We start from the raw sequence: 11618 nt of genomic DNA, 5'->3' as shown, positions 1-11618 counted from the left end.
CTGCCAACGCCAACGAAAGTGGGAGGGAAAAACATACATTTCAGTGAGAGAAGAACTTGGCTGTGTCACCTTTTGATTTTATACAATCAAGGCAAACTAAAATGCTGTTGCTGACAGTGCCAGCTTTTAACAGTAACTGCACAGTTACAGGATATTGTATTAGAATTTACGTTAATACTTAATTTTGGATTTCACTTCTCTTTTTTTTTTTTTTTTTTGCCTGTCCTCCTGAAATGTATCTCCCTTAATGCTTGGCCATTCCACAAAGACAGATCCCTGTAGTCAATATAAACAGGCAATGGAGAGGTAATATCAAATGCTTTCTGCAAATACAGACTTCTTACAAAGTTTAATTTTTGTGAAAGCTCATATGTTTGAAATCTTTGTAAGCCAATGATGTAGTAACTTATTTATTCAGCCTTGCTAAGTGCACTGTTTTTCTATAGTCTCAGTTAAATACTGTGAATGAAGGTTGCCATAGTTACAGCTGAATTCCGAAATTAGATCTATTGTATTGTAATTCTAGTTTCTTATCTCACTTCTCTTGCTCTGCTACAATGAAAGACACATTTCCATCTCTGTAATTAACCATGATGTGAAAGATCTTGCTCATTCATTTAGAAATGCATGTGGAAATGTGAGATGAGGGACATTTTCCATTGTCTTGTTTTCCCAAAAAACAGTGAGTGACATGGTACTTCCTGCACCCAGTCTGCATATCTTCTGTGCATAACTTCAGCCTAATCCTTGAAATTTAGATTGGCATTTTAATTCATTGCAAAATTATACACCATCAAGTAAACAGGTATGCCCATGACTTCCTTTTACAAAGGATATATGGCGTGTAAAGACCTGCATTACATTCGTGTTTATTTTGACAAAAACCCAAAGGTCCCAATGTGACTGGAGTTGGCATGTCTTAACACTGACTTCTCTGTGGTTTGGATGAGGTCTCAGGGTGGTGGCTGGTAAGCAGGAATTGTCAAGGACTTCATGTAATATCTACTGAGAAGCAAATGCCTTCTCCTCTAGCTGAACAAAAACAAGGTATCTGTCTTATTATCAGAACAACTTGTCTCCAGGAGCTGCTTGTTAACACTTCAAAAATGACACAGGAATAATTGGCAGTGATTCAGAAGTTGTGTCAGGCTCCTGAATCCTTACAAAGCAGACTGGGAGCTGAGTCTTACTTCCCTGCAGGTGAGGTGTTGGCACATCTGGGTCTGCCCTGTGCTTACCACTGAGAGCAAGACCTGCTCCAGGCTGCCACTGCTGCTGGATCTGAGCAGGGAACAGGGCAGCAGCTCAGTGATACAGCTGAGGTCATACCTCCTTACCATGCTCCCATTTTCTGCTACCTGCATTTCTCACCCACAGTCCAGTCCCCTTCCTTGTGCCAGCTGTCATGCTCCAGAGACCGTTTGCCAGGACAGTGCAACTCCTAAACTGGAAATAGATTATTACTCATTTTTTTCTCATTGTGTTGGATACTGCTGGTTCAGTGAGTTGAATCTGCCCAGAGAAGAGGCAGAGGGGCTGTTGGGCTGGGCCGAGGGGATAAGTTGAAACCTGGGGAGAAACAAAGGGGAGCAAGGAAGGCAGGTCTCCTCTTGTCTCTGCTCTATCATCAAGCTGTTCCTTTGGATCTTAACAGTGTGTGTTGCCATAGGATTTGTTAAATTAGCATCGCTTCCTTAATACAGTAGTGTATTATGGAATTATAGGAATTTATCATGCTTGTACCTTACAGAAGGGATCTCCTGGCCATTTGGGAGGAACCACCATAAACTGACATGAACTGGGCTTTGTTTTGAATGAGATATTTGATGCAATACTGGTAGAACTTTAAAGAAAACCAGCATTCACCATGCTTTAATATCAAATTTGAGCTCCCTTAGATTATATACACAGCACATCTGCATAGTGGACATAATGAAATAGGCATTTCATACCCATAGTTAAATAAATCTTCAGTTTGCTTGCAGCCTGTGACTGTGATGCCATATGCTTGGCTGAGCATTGCTCCTGATGGATCACTCTGCAAGGATGCCTTACACTGGGGGCTGAGCTGCTTGGTGAGTCACTGCAGGAGAATGCATGGTGGAAAAGCTCATTTCCCCAGTTACTCAGAAGTAAAATATTTTTGGATCCACGCCTAGTTTGTGCTAGGAATATTAAGGATGTTTTTGTTTTTCTGATAAAGTTCTATTAAGAGAGACAGAGTGATCATGGCTGCACTTAGCACTGAATTCTCCCAGAATGAGAGCTGACTTTTCCTTTCCAAATCAGTTCACATGGCTTTGTCTAAAACATGCCTTGAAACAATACAGTTGGCTTCTGTATCAAACACACAGGACTGCATTTGCTCTTTCATCTTTGCTTTATCCTTAATCCCCAAGAGCAAACTGGCATTGAGCCTTCATCTGAAACATGGACTGTAGCAAATATGTAATTTTTCAAGCCTTGATACAGTAATTAGAAGATGAAAAATAATATAATTTTTTTTTAAAGTGCTGTTAAAGCCATCCAAGTTTTTCAAAATAACAAGTGGAATTAAACCGACGCTTTTAATCAGAACCAACTCAGTGGAAGGAGTGTCCAAATTTTCCTGTGGTGAAAAACTAATGGGGCTAAGAGTGCTGGAGCTGGAGGTCAGTCTGTAAAGCGGAGCATGTTCTGCACTCGGGTGTCTGTGCACAGTGTTGATCAGCTCTCATGACGTCTGGATGTGAGTGACTGAGTGCAGAACTTGCTCTGCCAGCAGTAAACATGGCTAAAGCAGACAACCAAAGAGAAAGTGGTGAAGGACTGAGCAGTTGTGTTTCTCTGAGTTCTGTAGATTATGCCCATTGGGGTGGGAAAAGCACAGGCCTTTCCCCAAATCAAAGTGTATGTCTCACCATTTATTGAATCCTAATCTTTTCTAAACATTCTACTTTTTGCATCTGTTCTGTTTCTAAGGGGGTGGCCACCTACTTACAGAGGGCAGCAATGTCATCTGAGCTACCTAAGGTTCTAATGTTTTTTTGACCAAAAAGGACACTGTGCTGAGCATGGTGAGGATTTCTGCCTGTTTCTGCTGGAGGCACAATACTATAACCTTGTTGGCAGGTGCTTTTAATGCACTATAGCAACAAGGTGGTCTGGTAATCAAGTAATTGTAGGGAAAATAGGGTGATACGTCAGGCCATGATTTATTTGACATCAGAAGTCATCTCATAACCCCTGCTGTAGGCACCAAGACTCAGTGGTGATAATGGGAAACCTTTTCTCTCTCCATCATCTTTCCTCATCTTCTCTTCTTCATTGTTCTCTATGTCACTCATTCCTTTTTCTTTCTGCAGGTGAAAGAAATGAGATGTATTTAGTGCCTTTGGAGCTATGGGACACCTACTCTGTTCTCAGCTTGGGGTCTGACACCCTTTGCCACTGGAACTCCTTTGCTTGCAGCAGCACCATGTGATGCTGAACCAGAGCTCTGGAGAAATGTGTGAATATCTGACATGGTTGTTAATGAGGAATTCAAGCCGGTGCTTATAATTAAGCAGATGGTTACCCACAGGTAATCAACCAGCAACAGGACTTCAGGTTATAAGGGAGGTTACAAGTGTATGCCTTGACCCTTTGGGGTCTGGAAACTCTGTATGACAGAGCAGTATGTCTCTTATTTCCCTATCTCTGATTCTCATATAGGCAATTTCATTCTGGCATACATAAAGGAAGCAATGCCTGCTATTAAAACACCTTGGAAATCATTGTCAAATAGCTCTTACAAACACCAAACACAGGAGAGAGAAGCACCTGGATAAAAGGACAAATTATGTGCCTTCAATACCATGAAGGCAGCACTGAAGGAAATGCATTTTCCCATGAGAAATCCACAGGAAAACCTGCAGTTCCTGCAAGAAGTGAGAAGAAAGGATGGAGAATTAGAAAGCCTGAATATTATCCTCTCCCAAGTGTGGGAGGACAGGTGGTGAGCCTGTTCCTCACAGGCCACAAAGCAGATGTTCAGTTTCAAAATGAAGTTTGGACAGTATGAGACCTGAATGGAGATCCTGGGGTTTAAGTTTATATCTTAAGGTTTGGTGTTCCTATAATCCTCCTTTATTCTGGGAATTTCATTTTGTGTTATCCACGTTGTCTTCAATGCATCCAGGCTTCTTGTTCCCTGGGCATGAGAACCCTTATGTCCTTGGTGTGAGATGATATCCTCCAGGGTGCCATGCTCTATCCTGTGCTGCAGGGAGCTATAAGCTCCATTCCTGCTAGGCCTTTCCAGGCATCTCAGCCCTGGAAAATGAAAAGTCCAAAATACTGGGAGCCCTGCAGAGTTGTAGAAGTTGTGGGCAACTGTACAGCTCAAGGAACCAGGAAGGAATGAAGCAGGTCCTGAAAAAAATCTTTCTTTTTTTCTCAGAAGTTCATTAGAAACTGCTCAGCTAGTTCAAAACCAGCTGATTTTGATGAACTGGCGTTTTCTAATGAAAAACTGTTGTTTTGGTGAAAAGTTGTGCCAGCTGAGGGACAGACATTACTGGCTGGTGGAGCTGCATGACCAGTGTCAGCCAGGCCAGCAAGCTCTGAGCCACCATGCTCAGGGAGCATAGCCCTGCTCAGCCCATACCTAGCCAGGGTCCATGAGCTGCCTTCAAACCAGGCCAGGACTGGAGAGGAGCAGTGTTAGAGGCAGGCAGGTCCTCCTTAACATCTCCTACAGCCAGCTGATGGAAGGATCTGGCCCTCCCCTTCTTTGGCTGTTGATGCAATGGGGTTACCAGAGCTCCTGTATCTCCAGAGCAGTTTCTAATTTGTTTATTGACGTTGACAAAAGCCCATTTTTACTTCTGTCAGCAGAGGTGATGTGGCTGTAAACAAGCAGGCTGCTCTGCCTCCTACATTATCAGCAAAATTGCCAGCTAAGCATTAACTCGTGGACCCTCTGTGGCTGATATATAGAGCAGAGCAGCAAAACAAGTGGCCTATTTACATTTTGCTATGCTGGGGGTGAGAAAAATGAGATTTTAACTGTGAATTGCCTGAATTCACAAATAGGAAATGTATGTGTATGCAGGTGGGTGTATGGCCCCATGATTTCATGGAAGTGTGTTTCTGATCATAATTGATCTAAAATAACTGGGGGTTTAGTACTGTCTAGCTATTTTGCTGCAATTCATGCTTTCTGAGTAAAACTCATAAGATATAGATAGGAGTGATAAGAAGCTGATGGCCCTGAAATGATTGGCATGTTGTTCCATATAATAATATATATAACATATACGTATAAAAGCATTAATTAAGATTATCGTAGGTATGGCATTACAAAACCAGCATTAACTTGAGATAATTACAGGGAGATTGGCTTTAATGAAGTCCATACTTTCACATTTATTTCTCTCCCTCTATGAGATCCTATTCCATGAATGTTGTTATGAAGCCCCTTTAATATACATTTTATGCTTTTGTAGGACACTTAATAACTTGACTGGAGTTTATCGCAGAGATTGTCACAAGCAGAAGTGAAAGCTGCTTTGGCTTGTGCCCCTCAGCAGCCAGCAGAATCAGAGTGTGATACAAGCCAATGGATGAGGTGGTCAGAGGAGGTTGTGGTTTTGTTTACTCTAAAGAAGCCTCAGCATTGAAACCCAGCTGGCAGCACTGGGATTGCCATCGGAAAGGCAGTGTTTGGGCTAGAGCTTGTCCCTGTGCAGGAGCAGGCTGCACAGAACAGACTTGGGCCAGGGGGCTCCAAGCAGAGAGTCGATGGCAAAAGGGTGAGCTAACATTTTGCAAAGTATTTGGGAGTATTCTGGAGTGCTTCGCCCACCATTCTCAGTGGGTATCCCCAGCTCTCTATGCTGCAGTGGCATCATGGGTTAAGTTGTCACACAAATCCTTTCAGCCTTCAGCCCAGGTATTTTTGGAAAACAACAGCAAATTTCATCAGAAGGCATTTCTCCTATGTTCCCAGATGTTTTTACCCTCTTCCCCCTAGTCCTCTCTATCCCAAGAAAAAAAATAAAATCCTGTACTGGTCCTGGATGCAGAATTTCCCCAGGCTAAGAGGGTCCTGTAGTTGCTTTCTGTCCAGGAAAAAGTGTGGCTTTGTCTGGCCCAACTTTTGTCAGCAACTGAGTGTGAGTAACTGGACAGGATGGTGGTAGCCAGAGCCACCTGGCAGCACCCATTCCCTGTGGAGAGACTACCAGGCTGGCATCCATCCTGCCGTGAGACATGCAGGCAGGAACTCACTTGGTGTCTTGCAGTATGGTGGTAGTCAGGGATGTACTGTTTGGGATAGGCAGGTGCGTAAGGTGAGGAAGTGTCCTTAGAAAGGATGAAGAAGTGTACTTGTGGGCTTAGGAGGGAAGAGGAGTTTGGGATGACAGCCATGCAACTCCCAGCAACATGTCCAAGACCAGCGTGACAACTGCTCCTTATCCCTTGGTCAGGGATAAGGCCAGCAGCACAGAGCCTCTGCCGCTCCTCGTTCTGCAGCTGTGAGGAGTTTCCTGCTGATCAGAGGCTGGCCTGACAGCAGAGCTGCTGCTGCACAGTGGACTTGATCCTAACACGACACCTCAATGTAAAAAGGGCCGTTTTGGAAGTGGGTGGGCAGCACATGGGTGTGGGAGTGCTGATGAGGCTGCACTGGGAGCAGCAGCTGGAGAGAGGAAGGGATGCCAGAAAACACGCTTCCTCCCTCAGCCTCCACAGCTTACACAAGTGTCTTTTGTCCCACTTTTTTTACCTCCTTCCGAAGATGACAACTACGGTGAAATTGCCCCTGTCAACTCTCTGCTGCATTTCGGGAGTGCAGCCCCCTGAGCCAGGAGCCAGCCCACCTCTGCAGGGCTCAAGCACTGCACAGCCTTCCAAAATCCCTTCCCTGAAGCTGTATCTCATTTATCTGCATGCTAAGGTATAGGCAAAAGGGGGATTATCAGCTGCTTTACCTTGTACTTTTTCAGAGCCCTCTCGTCTTGCCTATGACAGTAAGGCCAGTACAGCCTTACAGCAGAATTAAGGGGTACATCTGGCTCTCTGGAGAGCAGGGCTGTGGTGAGTCTGACACTACCAGGAAGGGCTTTCACTGAGAGGCCCCCTTTTCTCTCCAGGTTGCAAAAGAAATTGAAACTTTTCTAATAGGTCACAATCAAGACAATATTCTTAAATCAGTATTGCTGCAGGACTGAGCAAACAAAAGGGAGGTTGTTTGAAACATTTCTGTTCCACGTTTGGCTCAAGCACAGCCTTCGTTACATGTGTGTAAACCCGGAGGAAAATTGCATTTGATAAACAGCGTAGTTCGCTGGGAGTATGAGTACTTTCCCTGCTCAGAAATTAAGCCTAAAAATAAATACTTTGGGAGCAAACTGTGCAACAGCCTGTGCTATGATGCAGCAAGGGGGATCAGGACACCAGTTCGGTTTCAGCATGTGCTTGCGTTTTTTTGAGAAAAGCAGTTACAGCACCAGCATCACCAGCCAAAGCAAACAGGGTGATTTCTCCTCTCCTTCAGCTAAATCACTCCTTGGCAACAAAGGAGACAGCGAGCTGCACCATCCCCAGACTTTAGACAGGGATGTGGGCTCTGGGGCATTTTATCAATGCTTACAGCCTGCTTTTAAGCTCTTAAGCAATGCCTTGGGGCCAGGAAGGGCACTGGACCCCATCGGCTCTTGGGCTAAGTGTTACAAGCACTGAGGGCTGGGGGAACCATCTTTCACCTGCTGGTGTGGCCATGCTGCTGGGAACCATCAGGTTCGTTTGCAGAGGTGATCTGGGGGAGGAAAGTGCACTTTGGGGTTACCCAGACCTGCTGTAGAGCGCAGGAAGTTGTGCTCTACTGCTCCCCTTGCTAATGGCTCTAGTTCTACAGAGTTTAGTTTGTGTGTCCCAGCAACTCCCAGTGCTTTACTGGTCCTGGCAGCAGAAACCGACAGGGAAGCAGGGGGGGGGGGTGGCTCCCAGAGGGTCTCTAGGAGTGAAAAGGAGCCTTTCTCTCAGAGCATGCAGCTTTTCTCAAGGGACCAGGCTTTGTCCTTGGCCATCTCCAAAGTTTCTGACATCTCTCCTGGAAAAATATCTCAACAGCAAGGGATGTGGAGTGAGGACCGGGTTTGGCCTGAGACTATGAGGGCACATGCTGAGAGTCTGCCTCTCATCTGAGCTGGCCTGAGCTAAAACCATGAGCCTGGCGTTAAAGAGACAAGTCCTTGGTACATCTCAGGGGTAGGTTTTAGGCTCATCAGTGGCAAACCCACACAGAAGGCTGGGCAGAGCTGGGTGATTTTGATGCACATACCCTCTAGTGGCTTCAGTTCTCAAATTATAACACCTTCTCTCAATAAATAAGTGTTTCCTTAAACTCTGCTTTAGAGTGCTTGAAAATAAGATGATTTGGCCTGTTAAGATGTCCCATGGAGAGGCAGCCAAGTTTTCCTGTTTATCAGGGAGACCACAGGTACATGGTCTTCTCCACAGCCCAACATGCACACACACTTTCTATTGCTGTTTTCCACATCCTAGAGGAGTTTTCACTTGGTGCATACAGTTTCGTGCAGCCATCATTGGACGTGTTCACTGGCAAGTTGTATGGGGCTTTGAGGTGATGGCCCTGAGCTGATGCTGTGCTTTGTTCCAGTGCCTGGTGGCAAGGCTGAACCCTGCTGCCCCAGCTACCTCTTCCTAGGCCTAGTTTCTCCACTTGTTCCTCTCCTCACCTGGTACCACCAGCATCATCCCAGCTCTGCAGGACCTTCAGGGCTCCTTGCTCATCAACAAGCCACTTGCCTGGATAGATCCATTTCACTGCTGCTGCACAGACCATGTCAGAGGCTGAGGCTTGTTCCCAACTGTGAGCTGGGTTTTAGAGTTGTTTATTTCCAAGCACATGCATTCACAGAGCTGGCTTGTGCTCCTTGCAGACTCATATTATGCCGTCCTTGAGCTGAGAGACTGACAAGGGGTGTGAAGAGCATCCAGGATTTTACACTCCAGCATACACACAGGCACAGAATGTGAAAACATCCACCTCCTCTAATTATACACTGTGGTTTCTAGTACAGCTTTTAGAGCTACTGATCGCATGGCAATGACTGGGGGGAGGTTAACTTTCCCGAATTCTCTAACTCCCGCCTTTACCTACTGCACCCCTTCCAGGCTCTCCCTCAAGCTTGCGGTTAAAGCAGCTGCAACCCAACAGTTCAGAAAGCTAAAAGCCTAGGGAAACAAAAACCATTCCCCAGGGGGGAAGAAGCGTGTCATCGCTCTGCGTGACAACTGACCCTCCCCTACACCAAACTGTGTAATGGGGCTGTCACCGTTGCACATCTGTGGCTGCAAACCAGACAGCATCGCTGTAGGGTCCTGCTCTTCCCGTGGACAGACCCAATGGTCCTGATCCACAGGTCTCAGATCCAGTGCCTCCCCATCACCATGCTCACAAATCCCTGAGACCCATCACAGCATCTGCAGCCTTCAAAGGAATTCAGTGTTTTGCTTTTCCAACATCACAGTGCTGGGCTTTCTGCAAATGCAAAGGCAGGCTGCCACCTAAGAGAAATAACATTCAGTGAGATTGGCGTTGGTCGGCAGTAAGAGCTGCAGCTGCCTATGCAAGTCAGGCAGCCATATCCTTTTATTTTTAAAAAAGAACTTTAATGATGTATACACAGAGAAATTTGTCAGATTTTGCCTCTGTCCCTATGGAGAGGTATGTCTCCCTGTCCCTGCTGGTTTAGGATGCAGGGAGAACCCAGAGTCTCATTGAGTCCATCAAGTTCTGCAGTGAACTTTGGGTGCCCCAGGACACAACCTCCCTCTGCACTGCAGCTTCCACAGAAAAGAGTCACTATGTCCTGTCATGTGCCTGACCATGCAGTAAAATTTTACAGCGTTTGTAGAGAGAACTACTTGTACTACAAGGTACAGGAGAACAACTTTTCAACAGTGAAGCTCAGATCTTAATATCCACATACATGAAAAGAAAGAAAATGCTGGAAATGGGAAATGCAGCCTTTTCCTCTCCAGTAAAAAGTGCACTCTGTCTCAAACTGTCCAACAAAGTGAAAGTGGTTTCTGACTGTATGCTCTTAGGAGAAATGAACACCTGAGAGGTCCCTCTCACGGCATCATCACTGCCCTGATCTTCCAGGATAACAAAATAAATACTGAGCTTTCAGCACAGCTGTTATTAAATATAAAGTCTTCAGCATAACTCCTGCATCCCCTTGCCAAGGTTTCTGGGATTTGGGTCTCTGCAGGCCCAGGTGACCCCAGGAAGGAAGAGGTGAGAGGATGGAGGTGGGGCTGCAGCCTGGGGATGCACCCCAAAGCCAGTGCCTGGATCCGTCATCCGAGATCCTGAAGAGGGAGGATGCTGCCCCTTATTGCGGCCCAACAGCTCCATGGAGAGTGGGAAGGAGGCAGGGGAAACTGTAGCAAATGGAAAGTGCAAAATCCATTCACACCAGCTTGGCTGGTTATGACAGGGCATGGATGGGAATGGGGATCAGACCAGGCTTTGGGAGATAACAAGCTGTTTGCTCTGTAGGTCTGTTGGTGCCACTCTTCTTGTTCCAGGGATCAGGCAAAGCCAGAAGCAAATATCTCCGTTCAGCATTTGCAGGAAGAACTGGAGATTTATTTTTTTGTATGATTGGAAGGGGATTATTTTCCTGGAGTTGTAAACCAAGGTGAGAAGTGACTATGGTCACGTTTTTCATTCCTGTTTCTTTCATGCTGCATGAGCCTTTCTGCCACCTTGACACAGAGAGTTGTTAAATGGAAATTTGATAATTCTGTAATAGCATGGACTTACGTAAAAAAACCCAAACCCAACGACAGAAATAAATCATCTAGATCTGTCTCTTAAGTGCTGTGTGTTTTCTAGGAATAACTGCTTTAGTGCTAGGGCAAGTACATTTCCTTCTCTCTGCTCAGATACAGCCTCTGTGTTTGATTCCATGAACAACCACAGTTGTGAGGAGGTTGTCAGGTGTGGGCTCAGCTTTTGCAGACTAAGAAAAGAACAATTCTGAATATTCAAAGAGAAATTCTCAGTATCAGCTAATGCAGTGCTGCCTCCTGATCTCTGCAGAGCTATTCCACAGGTAAGCTTTGAACATCATATATTTCCTCATTAACCCCAAAGTCTGCCTCACCTCTCTCCAGCTGCCAGGCTTAGACCTACTCCTGCTGAGAAGGAAGTTACATGGGAAAACTAAAGGAGTGACAAGTCTCAAGTGCAACAGTAGGTTTGTAAAGCAGTCTGGATCAGAGAGGGATACAGCTGGTCAGGGCTTGAGACCATCAAAGCTTACTGAAGCTCTACTAGGATAAGATAGAAACACTCAACTTACAGAGAGGCAAATGCATCTCCCATGGAGTTTCCTGGACATTGTTCCTCAGGCTCCACAATCCCTAGCCCAGACTGTGGATCCAGGTCCTCCCTGTGGGCACTGGAGCACAGAACTGGCAGCAGCTTGGCCACCCTGCAGGGCCTGTTCACTTTGGCAGCCGGTGGCAGGCCAGCAAGGACGGTGGCCTTTCCAAGCCACCCATGGCAGGTGTCATCTGTCTGCTGTGGTGTAGTAGGAGTCACACGAGAAAGC

The sequence above is a fragment of the Corapipo altera genome, unplaced genomic scaffold (assembly GCF_003945725.1).
Source record: "Corapipo altera isolate COAL_440 unplaced genomic scaffold, ASM394572v1 52, whole genome shotgun sequence".
Lineage (NCBI taxonomy): Eukaryota > Metazoa > Chordata > Aves > Passeriformes > Pipridae > Corapipo > Corapipo altera.
Note: the sequence above shows the minus strand (reverse complement) of the source record.